The sequence below is a fragment of the Manis javanica genome, chromosome 5 (assembly GCF_040802235.1).
Source record: "Manis javanica isolate MJ-LG chromosome 5, MJ_LKY, whole genome shotgun sequence".
NCBI lineage: Eukaryota > Metazoa > Chordata > Mammalia > Pholidota > Manidae > Manis > Manis javanica.
This window is the reverse complement of record NC_133160.1, coordinates 49,469,079-49,487,274: the sequence shown is the minus strand read 5'-3', so window position 1 is coordinate 49,487,274 and position 18,196 is coordinate 49,469,079. Positions and strand designations below refer to the sequence as shown.

Sequence of the window (18,196 nt, the reverse complement as noted above, 5' to 3'; positions counted from 1 at the left end):
GATAAGAAAGCCAAACAGTCTTACTGCTGAGATAGAGAAAGTTTTAGTGGTCTAGTTAGAAAATCAAACCAGCCACAACATTCCCTTAAGTCAAAGACTAATCCAGAGCAAGGATCTAACTCTCTTCAATTCTCTGAAGGGTGAGAGGTGAGGAAACTGCCAAAGAAAAGTTTGAAGCTAACAAAGGTTGGCTCCTCATGTTTAAGGAGAGAAACTATCTCCACAATAGAAAAGTACAAGATGAAGTAGCAAGGGCTGATGCAGAAGCTGCAGTGATTTGCCCAGAAGATTGAGCTAAGATAATTAATGAAGGTGGCCACACCTTCATTTCTGATACAGATTAAACAGCCTTCTTTTGGAAGAAGATGCTATATAAGACTTTCATAGCTAGAGAGGAAAAGTCAGTGCCTGGCTTCAAAGCTTCAAAGCTGACACGCTTATTAGAGGCTAATGCAGCTGATGAGTTTAAGTTGAAGCCAATAAGCATTTAACATTACAAAATCCTAGGACCCTTAAGAGTTAGGCTAAATCTACTCTGTCTTGCTCTCTAAAATGGAACAACAGAGCCTATATGACAGCACATCTGTTTACAACATGGTTTTCTGAACATTTTAAGTCCACTGTTGAGAACTACTGTTCAGAAAAAACATGCCTTTCCAAATATTACTGCTCATTGATAATGCACATGGTCACCCAAAAGCTCTGATGGAGCTGTACAATGAGATGAATGTTGTTTTAGTGCCTATTAACACAACATCCATTCTGCAGCCCTTGGATCAAGGAGCAATTTTGACATTCAAGTTATTTTTTAAGAAAAACACATTTCATATTGCTATAGCTGCCATAGACAGTGATTCCTCTGATGGATCAGAAAAAAATAAATTGAAAACCTTCTGGACAGGATTCACTATTCTAGATGCCATTAAGAATATTTGTGATTCATGGGTAGAGGTCAAAGTGTCGATAAGAACAGGAATTTGGAAGACACTGATTCCAAACCTCATGGATGAGGTGGAGTAGTGCAGGACTTTGGTGGAGGAAGTAACTGCAGATACTTCCTCACAAAAGATACAGCCCTCACAAAAAACTGCGAAGAGCTTATCACTCTCTTCAATCCTGCTTCTCTGCCAGAGAGCTTCTATGCTTAGGAAACTAAAACACCTCCACATGCCACCGAGTCAGTTCCCAAGTTCTAGGAGGATAGAAGCTCCTTTATTTGGAACCTTGCCCTATGTATCTTTTCATCTGGTTGTTAACTTGTATCCTTTATTAAACTGGTAAACGTGTTTTTCCTGAGTTCTGTGAGCCACTCTAGCAAATTAATCAAACCTAAGGGAGAGTTCATGGAAATCTCCAATCTGAAGTCAGTTAGTTGATCAGAGGCACAGGGAACTCCTGCCTGGGGCTTGCAATTGACATCTGGAATGGCTGGGATGAAGGGCAGTCTTGCAGAACAGAGTCCTTAACCTGAGGGATCTGGTGCTACCTGTGGTCAGACAGCATCATAACTGAGTTCTCAGACCCTGCTGGTGTAAGCATTGCTTGGTGCTGTGACCCTCTCCCACACACACACACACACACACCAACATACATTGGAATTGGGTCCAGGAACCCGAAAGGAGTTTTACTAATATTTTTAGTGTTACAAAAGAGGGAAAAAATGCCATTAACACCCATTAACATTATTAACACCATTAACATTATTCAACAGCAAGCCCAAAATAAAGGCAGCTCAAGGTAAACAGAAACCAAGCTTGCTTACTAGCAACAGACTCATTATAATAAATATACTTGGAACATCAAAGCCACAGGAAAAAAAAATGTTCTAATAAGAGAGTTTAGTAAAGTAGCTGATTATAAGATCACTACATTAAAATGAATAATATTTCTACACACCATTAACAAATAGTTAGAAAATGTAATTTTAAAAGAGATCTATTTTAAGTAACTAATAAATATGAGGTACCTAAGAATAAAACAGAATGTAGAGAAACTTTATAGAGCAAATGTTTAAACTATATTGAAATACACTAAAGAAGTAATGGATACATTGTATTCATGGATATAAAAGTTATGAGTTCAAATTTACCCAAATTAATCTAAGGATTTGGTGCAATTCCAATCAAAGATATGGTTGAGAGGGAGGGACACAAAATGTTTGATTATTTTTGTCAAAATATACGGATATTTTTATAATAAACAGGCTTTGTATATGTATACATACACATATACAAAAAAAGCAATTTAGTACCAAGAGAAACAACGGAAGAATTTTTTAAAGGACTAGTTAACATGATCTGATTTTGCCAAGTGGTCAAGTAAAAGACAGAGAAATACCTCTGAAATGTAACAAAAGGTCTTAGACCTCAGCAAAAGCAGTTTCATTGATGTTGTGGGGGTAGTAAAGTCCAGACTATAATGAAATGAGAAAGTACAGAAAATATTTAACATCTCTTCCAAGATACTTGGCTCTTCCATGGAAGACAATGAAGGTGAGCTGGAGCAGTATATGTAGTAGAGAGGGTGTTTTATTCCAATGTGTAAAGTCATGCGTATGTTCACTGGTCATTGGAAGGAGGCAGAGAAGTGAAGAAACAGGAGACAAGGAATGATGATCACATAGAGATCCCTGAGATTTCAGGAGGATTGAGTACAGAGGTGCAGAGTGTTTAGCCAGGTAGGAATTAAGAGAGGATGACAACAAGATGCATGAGCGTCATGGATTGGTGGTGGTTTCTAAGGGTAATGCTTGTGTTGGCTTCTACTTTCATTGGAACTTGGTGGTAAGAGCCTAAGGATATATCCTCCCTAAACGCCATTTTCTAGTGCTTAACTTTGAGGCTGGTAGACCAAGTAGTAAATTCAAATGGATGAACAGGAAAATCTCAGTTCCTGCACATAGATATTTATTCCACCAGATTTAGGTCACAAATTGCTTGGTGCTCCCATGTAGCAGAGTCCTCAAGTCTAGGCCAAGTATATGGCTTTGCATTAGTGGCTCTTGACTACAAAAGATTTTAGGAAGAACAGCTGTAAGGGGAAATTAAAGCAGTAAGACTGTGCAGCTCAGAGTGCCATGGAGCAAAAGAATTGTGTGTTGTCTGCTTTCACATATTAAACCATTAATCTCCACACAGGGGAGCAGCTCCAGTAATTTCTCTGCAAATGTCTACTACAAGAATTCAGAAGGGTGAAGAAAGACTTCTCACACTATCCTTAATTTAAAAACATGGTTCATACAGATCCCTTTGTGCTTTCCATAAATTATGATCAGGTTGAAAACACCAATTCCTCTAGCATTTTCAAAAAGCATTTTTTCCCCTTTTCAAAATTAAGCCTCCATGTTGGGTGATCTGCAAATGCACCTCCCCAGAGAGGCCAACAACCACTCCACAATGGTCATGCAATGCTAGCTCACAACATTGTCTTCCATTAAAAAAATAGAGGATTCTTCATAGAATGAGATTTAATGTATGCTTATCTTAATGAAGTGTTGTCTCCCAAGTGTGCACATTTTCTCCAAATATATTGTTCTTACAGTATAGATAAAGCCCCACCGTATCTATACCATAAGTAGCCATGGTACAAACAAACCTTAGCAGCATTGGCACCACACAGTGTAAACAAATCCTTCCTAAAAATAAAATATATTTTGTGCTCAAGATATATCTTCAAAGACAGCAGGAGGGGAAAATAATCTAGCCTGTACAGTGGTTTTTCTATATTTAGCTGCCAGTGTCTATAGAGGGCTTTAACCAGTGGATTATACAGAGGTTAACATTTATTTCTACTTAGTGGAATGTTCTGAATAGAAAATTCAGTGACAAGTATGTCCAGTGCACATAAAATGATCAAGCAAATGAAGCATACTAGATTCCATAGCTCTCATGAAAAACACAGCAGATATTTCCTTCTATGATTTTTTTTAAGGTCACAAAAAAATCTTAGCTATAAAAATAATGGTGAATGATTAAAGGTTTCCAATTGCTGAGCAATGTTATGCTCATAATCATCAAAGGGACTCCAGATATTACATATATTTAGATTCAACAGATTGATCCAACCAGAACTAAACAACCATTTTTCCGAACTTAAAGGAGAAGCAAATGGCAAAGGGTAGGATCCTACAGATACCTACATTGTTTTAGTCAGCCTTCCTCCTGGATTGGAACAACTACCTTCACTCTTCATGACCACAACAGGGAGAGTGCACCTTGTCTTGGTACAATCACTGCAAGCCACCCTCAAGGGGGCAGTCATTCTCCTATCCATCAATTGAAGGTCAAATGAAGAACCCCCAACGTGGAACCAGCAAAAAGAAAATAAGCCTTCCTCTTACTTCTGCTGCTGATATTCAAGGAATAGGCTTGCAAGAGTAGGGCCCTGAGTGGTTGGTGCTTAAGGATTTTGCTCAGAATCCTGGATCTACCACTTCCTAAATATGTACTTGAAGCATGTTTTATTTCCTCTCTGCACCTCAGTTTTCTCACCTGTAAAATGGGGGTAAAAACCATGCCTAACTCATACAGTCATGGGGAGTATAAGAGTTAACGTGAGTAAAGCACTCATAGTGTTCAATAAATGCTAGCTATTGCTATTTTTATCAGAACAAAGCAGGTATTTGAGTTCCTGTGAGGATACATTTTTATCCGATTTACTTCAACCTTTTACTGTTGGTTCTCTTGGATAAGATAGGGGTGATAACTTCACAATTCACTCAGACTTAAAAAGTCTTAAAACAGTTGACCCCATAGTTCTACAAATAGTTGCCAATTCTTTTCCACAGTCCACCTGCTGAAGTGTGACAAATATTTCACTGGGCATATTTCAACAGACTCTGATGCAGCAAAAATTCTCAAGAAGGGTGGAACATATTCAAGGCAATGCTTTCGGCAAGTACCTGACACATGGGCCTCCGCAAATGTGCATTCCATGGGGGCCAAAGAAAGGCTGCCCCAAAATGTGTCACTTAGGCAAATTGTTTAAATTAAAGTGATGGAGAAACACTTGATGCCAAGAAGGATCCTCTGCCCCTCCTCTGCCCCCACCAAAACCAGGAAATAAATCTCTCCTGTGAAAGGTGCCCTCTCTGCACCTGGAGGGTAGAGGCATCCTTTTCACTAGAGAGAGAGAATTAAAAGTCTACAAGTTTGCATTAAAAACATCTTGTTATTTTTTTTTTACTAAATTACTACCCCAGCCCAAATGCTGTTTAGAATTCCTAATTGAAGCTCCCGAACATAGGTTTCCTTTATCTTGTCAATTCCTCATAAATTTATTGTCTTTTTGTCTAAAATGTGTAAAAACTGCCTGACTTTGTCATTTCTTTAGGTATTAATTTCATTATTTTATTACAATATGTACATAATAAAACTTTGATTTTTTTCTTCTGTTACTCTGGTTCATGTCAATTTGATTCTTAGACCAGCTCTAAGAACCTTCAAGATAGTGGAAAATTCTTCCTCCCCAAAAATTTCCTTCCATTTCCTATGCTCTCGCCCTCACCAACTCTTGTAAAGTCACATGCATGAAGCAGCACAGTTAAGCACATATGCACGCACACACACACAGACTTTTCAAAGACTAATTCTTCCATGGTATAGCAAAGAGCTTTACTAATAGACTAAAATTCTTCTAGACATTCATCAAGTAAGCATCATTTTTAGGTCAATGATTTTATTATACCATTGCCTTTCCTCTTCAAACACTAACATATTTAAAAACACAGTGCATTCAATACAGAGCATACACAGACCCACACACAGACAGCACAAACCAAAACCCACAAACACACACACAACAAACACATGCACACAACACGTCCGACACAAGGCTAAATCAACATCACACACAATGCTCAATTTACACAGACCACCCAACATCTACCCTGTATGTAACACACAGAAAGCATATAGACAGCACTCACACAACCCAGACCACAGTACATAACACAACAGACCAAAGAAAGACCAGACACATTTCACACTAAACATTAGACTGGAAGCCACACACCAAACACGCAACATACACAACCGTCAACAGATAACTCATCAAAAAGGCAAAATACACAATGCACAAAGAACCACACAACACACACAACATAACTCACAAAAAAAAAAAAAAAACAGTGATTTTTTCTTAGGTGAAATAAGCCCCACTATGCCAATTATTAATTTATCCAAAACACATTTTTGAGGCCCACAATGTGTCATTCATTCTATTGGGCACCGGAACCAAAAGATGAGTTGGAGATGCAGCCCATCCTTGAGAAATTTGCAATGTAGTGGAAGAAGAAATATAAACCAAATGAAGACATAAAATAAAAACAGCAAATAAATCAGAATCAAATAAATATATCAAATTTTTTAAAATAGTAAATACAATAAATTGTATGATGGAGCTGATATAATTGTGTAACTATTACCTATGAACCAAGACTTCTTATATTTGTGATCAGCAAAGAAACATCCTTGTTTTCATTGATTAACTTACCAATAAGCATATTTTTTAAATATGAACATACAAAATGAACCTAGACTAATAAAATGTCATTTTTACACCTACTTTATACACTGGGATTTCATTTAAAATTCTAACAAAACTTTAGAAAATATTATATCAAATAACTAATACAACAATTCCTCATCCATTCATATAATAAAAAGTATTAATTGTAGTAAAAATAGCTTGAATACTTACTATTCATTGAAGATTTATGTGATAAATACATAAAGGATAACTTGATGAAAATGTAATCCATTTGGGCTTTTTTCTTTCTAGTTTAGAAGCTACAAGCTCATATGTCTTCAAGGGCCAGGCAAAATAACACACAAATGAGGAGGGTCCCTCATTTGTAAGATGTAAGATAATAGGGAGTAGTAGAGACCGTGATTATCTGAACAGACATACTCTGTCCAAAGATGGTTAAAGTCAATATTTTAAAAATGTTTTTCTGATCTAAGGCAGTTTAAATTGTTTAAAACACACTTATGTTTTTGTCATCTATTCTAGAAACTCTTGGTGGGCACTACACAAAATGTAGCAATTTCATTTATGATACTCATGGGATCAACTGATTACATTTGTAATTCAAAATTTTAACCAACTTGGGTAAATGAGAATAAGTATATCTCTTTATTAAATATTCTTGGCAACCCACTTCCATCCAAGATGAATCTGTATCATTTTCTTGATTACATTTAAAACTGTAATTGAATCCTGAGGTGATTATTCTGATACAGGATATGACAGAATAATAACTATATTAATGTTGTCAATATTTTAATACTATGTTTTTATAGTATATTTTGAGTCTTTTTTTATATATAATCCCATTTAATACTGGCTACAAATATGAGAGATAGTTATAATTATCTGACCTTAATAAATGAGAAGATAGGCTAGGGTGCATTAGAATGACTTTCCCAAAATAACTGTAGTATAGATTTGGAAAAACAAAGACTTAGATCAGATATTTTAATAAATGCAACAGTGTTTTCAATACAACACAATTGCATCCATTGCTAGAATTTGTGGATCCAGAATAAAAACCATGCATGGAAAGAAAACTGCCATTCCTCTTTGGATAGGCCCAGAACTCTTCTGTATTGACTCTCCCCCAATAGCTCAATGGTACTGTCTGGTAGGAACCTTATCATATCAAAAGATTGCTCAAATAATTGCTACATTTTTATCCAAACTCATGGAATTTGGATAGGGATTGTCAATGTTCCAATATAGTTTTCTACCTAGAGTACCTCAGATCTCACACTGGGTAGTATTCATATTATCAGATTTAATTTTTAAGACATACTACTTTTAGTCAAGCTCCAAAATATATCTTTTACATCATTATTCAACTGCTATAAAAACTCAGTATCTTTAATGTGCTTTTACTGTAAGCCATCTCAAATCATTTTTGGAACTATATAGGGAATGAATTATAAATACATAAATATAAGTACATAAATAAAAAATACTGATTTTCTTCTAGCAAAGACAACCTGAGTCCAGATTTTGTAATATTGCTGAGGTGAGTATTACTTATAGAATGTTCAAGTAATGCTTTCATAACCAAATACTGTCTCTTCTTTCTATGGAATACAATGGATTATGTGAAAACTTCTACCTATTTACTCTCTGTATTTTTCAAACATGTTTGAGGAGACAAGGTGACCTACCATTGCATTTGCCCCAGGTCTCTCCTGGTTTTAGCACTCAAACCTCTCAGTCCTGAACAAATCAAGATTTTGTTCATCCATGGAGCAGGGAACTAGTTAAATTTAATTTTTAAGACATACTAGACTAGGCTTTCGAAGGTGTCTTCTCAAACTAAGACTGAATTTTTCAGTGAATTTTTATTATCTTTATTAAAATTAATATTTATGCACTAGAAGCAGATTGTAATTTCTTTGCCATGCACTGTCTACACTGATCTTTTTCTCTCTCACACATTCTTTCTCAGCATCATAACACCCAAGAGATTTTGACAGGGAAATTTAAACAAGTGGGAGAAAAACTCCTGAGGCTTTGAGAGGATTTTCACTACTGCTAATGCATGATTGCTGCAAGCATTCAACTAAAAAGAAATATATAAACCTAAGCATGGCAATTATAAAAGCTTAAATGATAAGCTTTTCACTTGTTTTTATTTGTTGTTGAGCTCAATTACCTAGCCTATGAAATGGAAAGTGAAAGGGAGTAGAATCTGACTTGGTGACCCAGGCATGGGGAAGCCCTTACAATTTTAGGTAAAGAGATGAACATGGTTCTTACCACACCCCAATACTTATAACTCACATTTAACTTGCAAGTACAATTCCACAATGCAGAAGAATTGCTCTTGAAAATAATGTAACTGGAAATGGAGGTATGGATGAGCAGTCCTAAAAACTTCGCACACAATACTTCTCCTACTGGTCTATTTGTAGCTTCCTAAGACAAGACCTTGGCAGATATAGGGCCCATTGGCTTGAGATAAGTCTCAGCTTCAAGAAAACAAGGAGGACTCATGTTGATAAAAGCATGGCTTTCTCTCCCACATGATTCCAAATCGGAAGCTGTATGATACATCATGGTCAATGGAATAGGTTTGGAGTATACAGTTATATAACATGTAAAACATAAATAAATTGTGCATATGAAAATATTTCTAGATTTTCACTTAAAAAATGTTCATAACTGGAGTACAGAGAAAAATAAACAACCTACAGCTTCAGGCTAGTTATCCAAACAGGCCACTCCTCTGTAATGGGCCAAAATTAATGATCTTAGGAGTAATTACATCAGATTTGACAAATAGAAACCAAATATCAAACTGAGTGATGTTTGCTGCATTGTATTTTATTGCTATACAAAGTAATACCTATTTGGGGACAATTTTATGATAACTCCTTAGTGAATTTTTAAAGAAGTTTAACTATTATTCATATTGATGTCTTAAATAATTTATGCTGAATGTATCTACTTAGGCTAATTTAAGAAAAAAGATTTAAAATAAATACGTTTAGAGCAAGTTGTAGCCCTGTGATGGGGAAGGGAAGCTTTTAGGCCCGTGTGCCCTTTCCTCTCAAGGATAATGAGATGCCATCCCATTAGGTCAGGCATGTGAACATGATGAGCAAAGGCCATGTGGGCCCATGGTGCACAAAGCATGCTGTATGATTCTTTGGTCAGTTTGAAGTGTATCATGAAAAAGGAAAATTTTTAGGCAAAATGATTGATACCTAACAGCCCTTCACATACAACATGAAAAATTCCCCAAATGAAAACTTTACTAAACAACACACGAGGTTGCTGGATAAGAAGACTTAATCTTGTAAAGTTGCCAATTCTTTTCAATTGCATTTACATACTCAATGAAATTACAGTTAAAATACAAAAATATTTTGGGGTAGATTTTCCAAATTATCCTAAAATGAATCTGGATGAAATATCAGTGAGAATGCCTTGAAACCTATACACAGACACAGAGAAAAATGAATAAGGAGCAGATATTAATAAAAGAACTGACAGAACACTAGAAGTATTCCAGAATCAGAAGCTCACTATGTGGGAGTATGTTGTGTGTGTGTGTGTTTTGTGTGTGTGTGTGTGTGTGTGTTTACCCTAGAATAAAATAATACATGCTATGATGTGATAGAATCACAAATAACTGGAAAATGGCTGAATTATTCAAAAACTGCTACTGGAAAAAGCTTAAATATTTTTAGGAGGGAAATCAATTTAATTCTTATCTCACACCATACACCTCACCTGTCATAATAGCCAATGAATCATAGGGCTGATCCACTCTGGCCGGCGGGCCATCACTATTATTGAGGACAGCAGGGGTTCTGCTAAAGTGTCAGTGACACAAAATGCACTTTTTAAAAAAAATGTCCCAAGGACAATTTAGGATGTTAGACGAAGAAAAGTTAACACAGCATTCAATTCCTAGATCAGCCTGTGTAGTCAGAGGATTAGGGTTAAAATACAAACCATTATTATAATGTCTATTTTAGAATAGCCATTTTTTTTTATGTTCACTTCATTTTCCTTTTCCCTTTCTCTTACCCAGTCATAAGCAGAACTTTGGCATATTTAATTCAATTACTTCCTAACAATTCCTCACATAAGCAGACCCAACATAAAGGCAGAATATGTGAACTATTACAATCAAATCTTTAAAGTATTACAAACAATAGAATTTATATATACCTCTAAAGATTTAGCTGTTTGTTGATATTAATTTCATTAACTCACTCATGATATATGCAATTCATTCTAAACAATTTTTTCAAAAGAAAAGCTTTAATAATGAATATATTGCAATTAAAATGACCCAAGGCTTCTAAGCATTACACACTGCCACCTAGTGCTAAATGTCTAATTCCAAAAGCAGAATGGACATCTTCAGGAAAGTGGTAATGCTCTATTTTAAAGCAAATTTATCCAGAAGGACAGATCTGAAACATATTTATTTTTAATTGCTTCAAGCTAAGAAGGCTATTAGGAATAAATGAAATTATATATACATAAAATCAGTCCTTTCTCATAGCTTCAGGTAAGAAAGCTCTGATCAGGTTAGTAAATACAAAAAGTTACAGGTCTTGTTAATGAAGACGTGGCTTGTTTTTATAAGGGTGACTTTTTTTAATACTATGCATCAAGTAGGCAACATACTCTATTATGAATGTGGTGTATGCTGATACTCTAGGTGGAATATGTGATTATCTCACAAGTGCAGCATATGAATATGCTCAAAAGACATCATAGGATAGTAACTACTGGTGGTTACCTTTGAGCTTTTTGAGGACACTAGTTATAATCTCCCCTCATCTGCAGGGTTACGATTTCCACTTAAGATGACAATGTTTTTTAGTTCTACTCTATTTTCACAACAGTGAATAATTTTTGCATTTTGGATGTGCTAATCAATGGAGCTCATTTCTGATCTGTAAGCTATAAAAGTAAAGCCCCATGAAAATGCAATGGCAACATTTGAGACTGGATTAAAGAAAGGGTTGCTGTGGAAGACTTTGCTATGGTTAGGAAGTACATTTTATTTACTTCATCATACTCAACAGTTGTAATCCCGTTTGGTCTACTTAGTGCCCTATAACTACCTATTTTAAGAAGTAAGGTTAAAGACTCACATTTCTGTCAATTAAGTTTTTTTCATAGTGAAAAGTACTAAGAGAATATGCTTTAAATCATTGCTGTTTAACTTTTTAAAAATCACACTCCCTTTGGAGAAACATAAAAATCTCAGGTTCTCCTCTTAACATACTTAGAATTAATAAGTGATATATTAGGAACAGTTAATACATGGACTTTTTAAAATTATGCTTTTATTTTGATCTTGGAAGATACTTTTCATTGCTGTTGTTACATCAATAATTCAAAATCAGCATGAGTATTAAGACTACTTGTATATCCCACAAACTTTTTCATCCTTGGAAATGTGGAAAACAGAAAAACATTGTTCAGTAATTTCAATATCAGGCCTTTTGCATTACTTCATTTTAATAAGCAGAAGGGCAGGTAAAATACAGATATAAACAAATGGGTGAAAGGAAAGACAGAGAGAGAGAGAGGATGAATGGAAGGAAGGAAGGAAGGAAGGAAGGAAGGAAGGAAGGAAGGAAGGAAGGAAGGAAGGAAGGAAGGAAGGAAGGAAGGAAGGAAGGAACAAAGGAAGGAAGGAAGGAAGGAAGGAAGGAAGGAAGCAATTATAGATGATTTAGATTTACCAAAAATAAATAAATATTTACACTTAAATTATTTGTCTAATAACTTCATTTCTTAAACCTGAATATGAAAGTATGTATATTTATGAGTGTATCCTAAGAAGCTCTACAATCAAGGATTTCTAACTCAATGTAAAAAAGTAATAACAAAAGGAAGAAGGGAGGAGGGAGGAAGAATTTCTCAAGAGAACTGTTGCCTCCATCCCCTTAAAATCATTAATTTAGATAATTCCCAAAGGAATCTCTGATCAAAACCATATGATCTAGAAAAGTTCTCAAGATTTCCTTTAATGAGCTTAAACAAATGACTGCTGTCAAGTCTATTTCATTTAATTCTGCATAGAACTATTTTGAAGCCTCACCACATAATTAGTTGGTATGGCTGACCAATGCAGAAAACAGAACTTACTCAAAAGATTGCAATTTAAGAAACTCATTTTGGAAAACAGGATTTAGGAATACACATATTGAAATCCAACTCTTCACACTATGTTGGGATTACATCTCTCATGATAGTTCAATGCTCAGTAAAACTACAAAGTCAAAAAAGTCTAAAGTTGCAACTTCTAGATTTTTCATTGACCTTATGGTGTACCATGTACAGCAAGACGCTTCTAGGAAATAAGATAGTGGCTACACACTGTGCCTAATATAAGAAAAACTACATTGCAGTTGCATATATATATATATATATATATACAACATAATTATAATAATAAAACCATGAGCATTTTTAAAATGCTCTTATTAATATTAATCTACAAGATAGTGAAAAATGTATAAAGTGAATGAACTAACAAGTCTTGATTCAAATGACAACTGTGCCTGAAACTGAAGTTTCCTTAAAATTTTCTTACATATCTTAATATGTTTTCTAGCTACACAGTACATCTAAAATTTGGGAAAACAAAAACCAGGTGCATCTTGCACCCAAAAATGCATTCAGCATCGTCATTTGGAATTATCTGAAAACAAATGTTTAAATTAAATCATTTATCTAATAACCTGATTTCTTAAGCCTGAATATGAAAGCATGTATATTTAGGAGTATATGCTAAGGAGTTCCATAATCAAGGATCTCTAACTCAACATTTAAAAGTAGTAACAAAGTGGCCTGTGAAGCAGATTCCCCAGGGCTTTGGAAAGATAAATAGAAAAATTGAGGTACAGAACGTAGAAGAGACAGATACAGCTTCCAAATTTACATTTAACCATTAACACCACATTTCTATGTATTAAAATCCACATGGTTATAAAAGACAAGAATTTATTCCATACAGATTACAAAAATTATTTGTAAATCCAATGTTAGTATTTGCTGGGGATTACAGACTGTGAAATAAAAATATAATAGATATTCAGTAAGCATTTTTCTCGCTAATTATGATTTCATAAATTTTTAAACTTTGTATTCTCAGATGTCAGGTACTTAACTGGAAACTGACATCTATTTGGTTGCTAAGAGATAAGAGATCAGTTTGCATTTTTTTCTTTGTCCTTAGGAGAAATGCCCACTTGGGTTCTGTCTCAAAGTAGTGAAAGTTAACTCTTGTTACCCAGGTGGGGATTTATATAACTTGTAATAAAAGAAATTCCCTGGTCTCAGAAAAGAAATGAATTACTTTCAGTTTGAACAATATCTGTTCCAACTTAGAACAATATCTGCCTTTTCCTTAAACTTAATGGTTTTCCATTTTACACAACTGAAACGTAATAGCATTATTTTATAATCAAACTTAACTAATGAGTCTCTGAGTACTTTGACAAAAGTCTTCTGAGAAATGAGGTCATTCCATCAATTTGCATCCCAAAGTGAGGCTCAAACCTAACATTTTAGAAGTATTTTCTGCCTTGAACTTTGACCATGTAGCTTTCAAAAGCTGAAGGAACAAGACTAAACTTGGTCCATCTGGTCTATTTTTTCCTATACTTTATCAAAGCATCAAAAGCAAAGTGCAATTATAAATACATACATCCTAACTGGTCTTTAGTTTATCACAAATAAACATGAATTTGCCTTATCAAGGAGAATAATCTTCTAAAAGAAGAGCAGGATTTCAATCAACATATGTTTCCTAATGACACTGAGTATCTAGCCTCTCTTCACATGCACATTTCATAACCTTCGAAGACAATCTTCTAGGTCACATTTTAAAGAAGTATGCTGAAAAAACAGTCCATTGCGATAGCATTGTATATTATTACAAAATCCAAGAGGTTTAATTTTGAACTCCGGTACTTACTATAATGCCATTGATCATTCACTCTGATTTCATAGCAATGCTTTACTGGAGTATACTGCAAGGGAGCACAAGATAATGCATTTCTTTGTCTGCTGAGACAATGCCCATTTGTCCACTCCTCTTTTTACTCTACTTCTTGCACACCATCAACCAGCTACCTGTTGGTGATTCCTTGCACCCTGTATGCTACTTTAACATTAAGTCAGATTACTACCATTTCTGATCCCGAACCCACGAAGAAGAAAATTCATGTTACAAGCAAGGTTTTTAAAATGTAGTCTTATGCCTATAAAAGGACTATTGCCCATGTTGAAGAGAAAAAGATGAATTATCCTCTGTCTTCTGAGCTTTTACTTATTTTATAATGCCATACCTTTATAAACATGTCCTGTCATACTGGGAGGAAAGAGACACACAATGTGTAACACCTGAAGTCATAAAATGTAATGAACTCAAATAATATCTCAGAGGGAGGAAACCTAGTTCCATAGAAGAAAAAAAAAATAGAGGCAAAGGAGTGAAGCTGCATCATTACAAGAGTAACAGAAAATCCTCCTGGGCTTTTCCAGCTAAGTTTTGTGCAGGAACAGCCACCTAATCACTGTGCAAGTCGTCATCCTTGTGGAACCTCCCGTTCCCAAGCAAAGACTGCTGGCCCCTCTCCACCCTGTCCTTAGGCACAGAAACCAGCACCCATAGGGAGGTTCCAGGGATGTCGAGGGGAGCAGAAACAGACCAGACCGTGTTGCTCCAGCGTCCTCATGGCGGTCCCAGCTCCAAGTCCCAAGTCCATGGAGGAGCCAGCCTGGCTCCCAGTCGTCCCTCGACCTGCACCCCCCTAGCCAGAGGTGCCAGGGAGCTTGCAGAGCAGTTTTTAGACTCCAAACAAAGATCCCCCACGCCTCCCCTGTGCTCTCTCACAAGGCCCTCGTTTTCTAGCCCTTTAATGAAATCTCTCAGGGGCAGGACCAGAGATGCTTGGTAGCGGAGAAGGGACGTGCCCGGCTTTCTTGTCTGAATGAGTTGCCGGGGGTGACTTGGCGTGGTCAGGGAGGGGGGCTCTTTAGGAAAATCCAGGACAAGGGACAACTAAGACATCAGATCAGTCCCCTCCCTCGCACCCCCACCCTCACCTCTCACCTTAAAGACGACTTACTGGAGGCAGGCTTCTGCAGCTTTGCGGCCAGGAGGTGGGTGAGAGCGCCCCCGGGCCACTGCGGCCTCTCCAAAGGGAGTGCGCTAGTGGGCGCAGCCCTGGGATGTCGGTGAGACCAGCTCAGAGTTACGGGGTCCCAGATTGTGAGTGCGCGAGGGCGCGGAGAGCCAGCGCTCCTGCCGGGCCGAGCGGCGCTGCGCGAGGGGGTGGGCGCGGCGACAGGGGCGCCCCAGTCACAGAGAGAGGCAGACAACCCCGCCCCTTAGGTGACAGGACTGGAGCAGCTACCGGGGCTGCCAGACTGAGAAACTTGGTGCAGAACAGACAAGCTCCCCCGGCCGGACGTGCCCCACGCTCTCGGACCCGCTCCAACGCCTCCAGTCACCACCATCACCCACCCCACGCTGCAAAAATCCCCACCGAGCCTTCGGATCCCAGGCGGCTAATTACCTCTGTCGGAGGCGGAATGCGGGGCGGCCAGCGGCAGACACTTTTAGCCTGACTTCCCTGCGTTCGCATGCGAGCGTGTGCACGCCGAGCAGGAGCTGTCAGCTGCTATTTATAGAGCCGAGCCTCAGCAGCGGGCTGGGAACCCGCAGGCAGTGCGCAGGCGGCGGCGGCGGCGGGCGCGGACCGCGGGCCGCGGCTCCCCGGAGCCCCCGCGCCTCCCTCAGGCTGCCCGCTCGCTCCCGCGGCCCGGAGAAGTTGTCACCAGCGCAGCGGCCACGCCGGCTGCTCACATGCCCCCTGGCACAATCGCTACTCTCTTCCCCCACCCCCGCCTCCCTTCCCTTCTTCCCCCTCCCCGGCCCGTCCCCAGCGATCTCCTCCCGGTGTCACCAGCGGCGGGACAAAGGCACCGCCGTCAAGGACAGTCGCGCAGCTGGCGCCCCTCGCTTCCCGCTACCGACGGGACTAGAGCTGGTCCCCCGGCCGATCAGCCTTAAATGACCAAAGCACGCTTGCTTGACGCGCTGACACCCTGCACCCCGACACCCCGCGAGCGGGGACGTCACCCGGCCTGGGATGTGGGAGAGCCGCTGCGGAGCGGTGGCCGGGGCTGCCCGGGGCCGCCACGTTGCGGCCGGAGCCGAGGAATCACGGGGTTTTCACGGCGGGAATAGGCGCTCCACACCGAGATGGAGTGGGGGTGGGAGCGTTGTCCCCGTTGAGCAGACCTGCCTGCCACCACCCGGGGACCCCTCTCTCGCCACCCCTCCGCCCTTGTTTCCAGCTCAGCAGAGCCCTTGGCCTCCACGTCGCGGCTGTGACTGAGGCCAAGCTGCTCCCAACAAGCGTGTGACACGCCTCTGGCAGCCCGGATGCGTGGGGACAAATCTACATTCGGCGTGTGGGGTGTCAGGAAAACAGGGTACGTAAGCACGCAGTCTGAACGGCGGCTGAAATTCCCCCACTTCCTAGCCGACAAGCCCATCGGAGAAGGCACACAGCCTGGTTATTCCGGGCTGTGGGGTGTGGGGCCAGTGACTCTCCCCATCTGCGCCTTACAAGTGCCACCTGGCGGTTCTCTGGGAGAGGCTTTTACTGAGCTGCTCAAAGATAATGAATGCTAGTAACGCAGAGCGCCAGCGCGTGTAAGCCCCACTCCCTAAGGGCACTTTAAATTTACATTTTAAATTAAATAGAGTGAGAATGCTAGTACACAAGGGTTACATTTGCCAGGAAGAGACAATAGAATCCCAAAGTTAGGACGGTGTAGTCAATTTGGGTTAAGTCAGTACTTAACGGTTACACAGAGTGGGAAGCTGTAGCCGCCCCCAGCTGTCACTCTGCTGTCACTTCCTGCATAGAGGCATCCATTCACTCCACAGACACTTAACTGCCACTAGGTTACAAGCTTTATTGATGAGAGCTGAGATGTTGCTGTTTGGGTTCTTTTCCCATCACTCTTTCTCAGAGCTTGGAACAATGCCTAACATGCTGTAGTTTCGGTAAATGTTTTTAAGATGAGTTAATAAACACTGAGCCAGAAACACTGCCTGGCCCATTGTCTCCCCTAGGCCCTGCAGTCCTTCCTCTTTCCCTCTCCTGGGCTTTTTCTGCCATGTTGAGCCACCATCACAGGTGATCCGGATGGAGGGGAGGGTGGGAGGCAGAGAGTCAGTGCAGGCCCTCCAGGGGAGAGGATCACACTTGAGGAGCCTGTTACAAGAATTCGATTTATTTTCCTTGGGGCAGTGCTGAACATACCCATCTGGGGCAAAAAGACACCTATGTCATCCCTGGGGCTTGAAGCAATGGATAAATCCTGTTCTTAGAGATCTGCCGGCCAGACAGATGATACAACTCTGTCACTGGGCAAACGGTTCAGCCTTTTCCTAAAACACAGAAAGACTGAAAGATCATCCAAGCATCAGAGCTTGGCCACTAAACTGGAAAGATGTTTCATGTATCTATCCTTTGATTTGAAATGGAGGTGTGTGTGTGTGTTTTGTTGTCTACAAAGACACAGTGCCAGAAATACTAAACCATTCCTTCCAAAAGACCGTTATAAAGTAGATGCAGTTACTGTCTTTATGAAAATGAACACTTAAAGAGATACCCAG

The 18,196-nt window shown here is 39.1% G+C and overlaps 1 protein-coding gene across 10 annotated transcripts in view; it reads right to left on the bottom strand.

Annotated features, from left to right (window-relative positions):
* INPP4B (inositol polyphosphate-4-phosphatase type II B) overlaps positions 1-16,319 on the bottom strand; it is a 910,826-nt gene extending 894,507 nt beyond the window's left edge. For 5 of the 10 annotated variants that reach the window (XR_012131555.1, XM_073237008.1, XM_036996729.2 and 2 more), the window contains exon 1: positions 16,080-16,319. The gene's annotated coding sequence lies outside the window, so the exon portion shown is untranslated. Of the gene's footprint in view, positions 1-15,613; positions 16,057-16,079 lie in introns of those variants that run through there. The other 5 variants (XM_073237005.1, XM_073237006.1, XM_073237007.1 and 2 more) reach the window with 4 other exon arrangements.
* Positions 16,320-18,196: the final 1,877 nt, after the last annotated feature.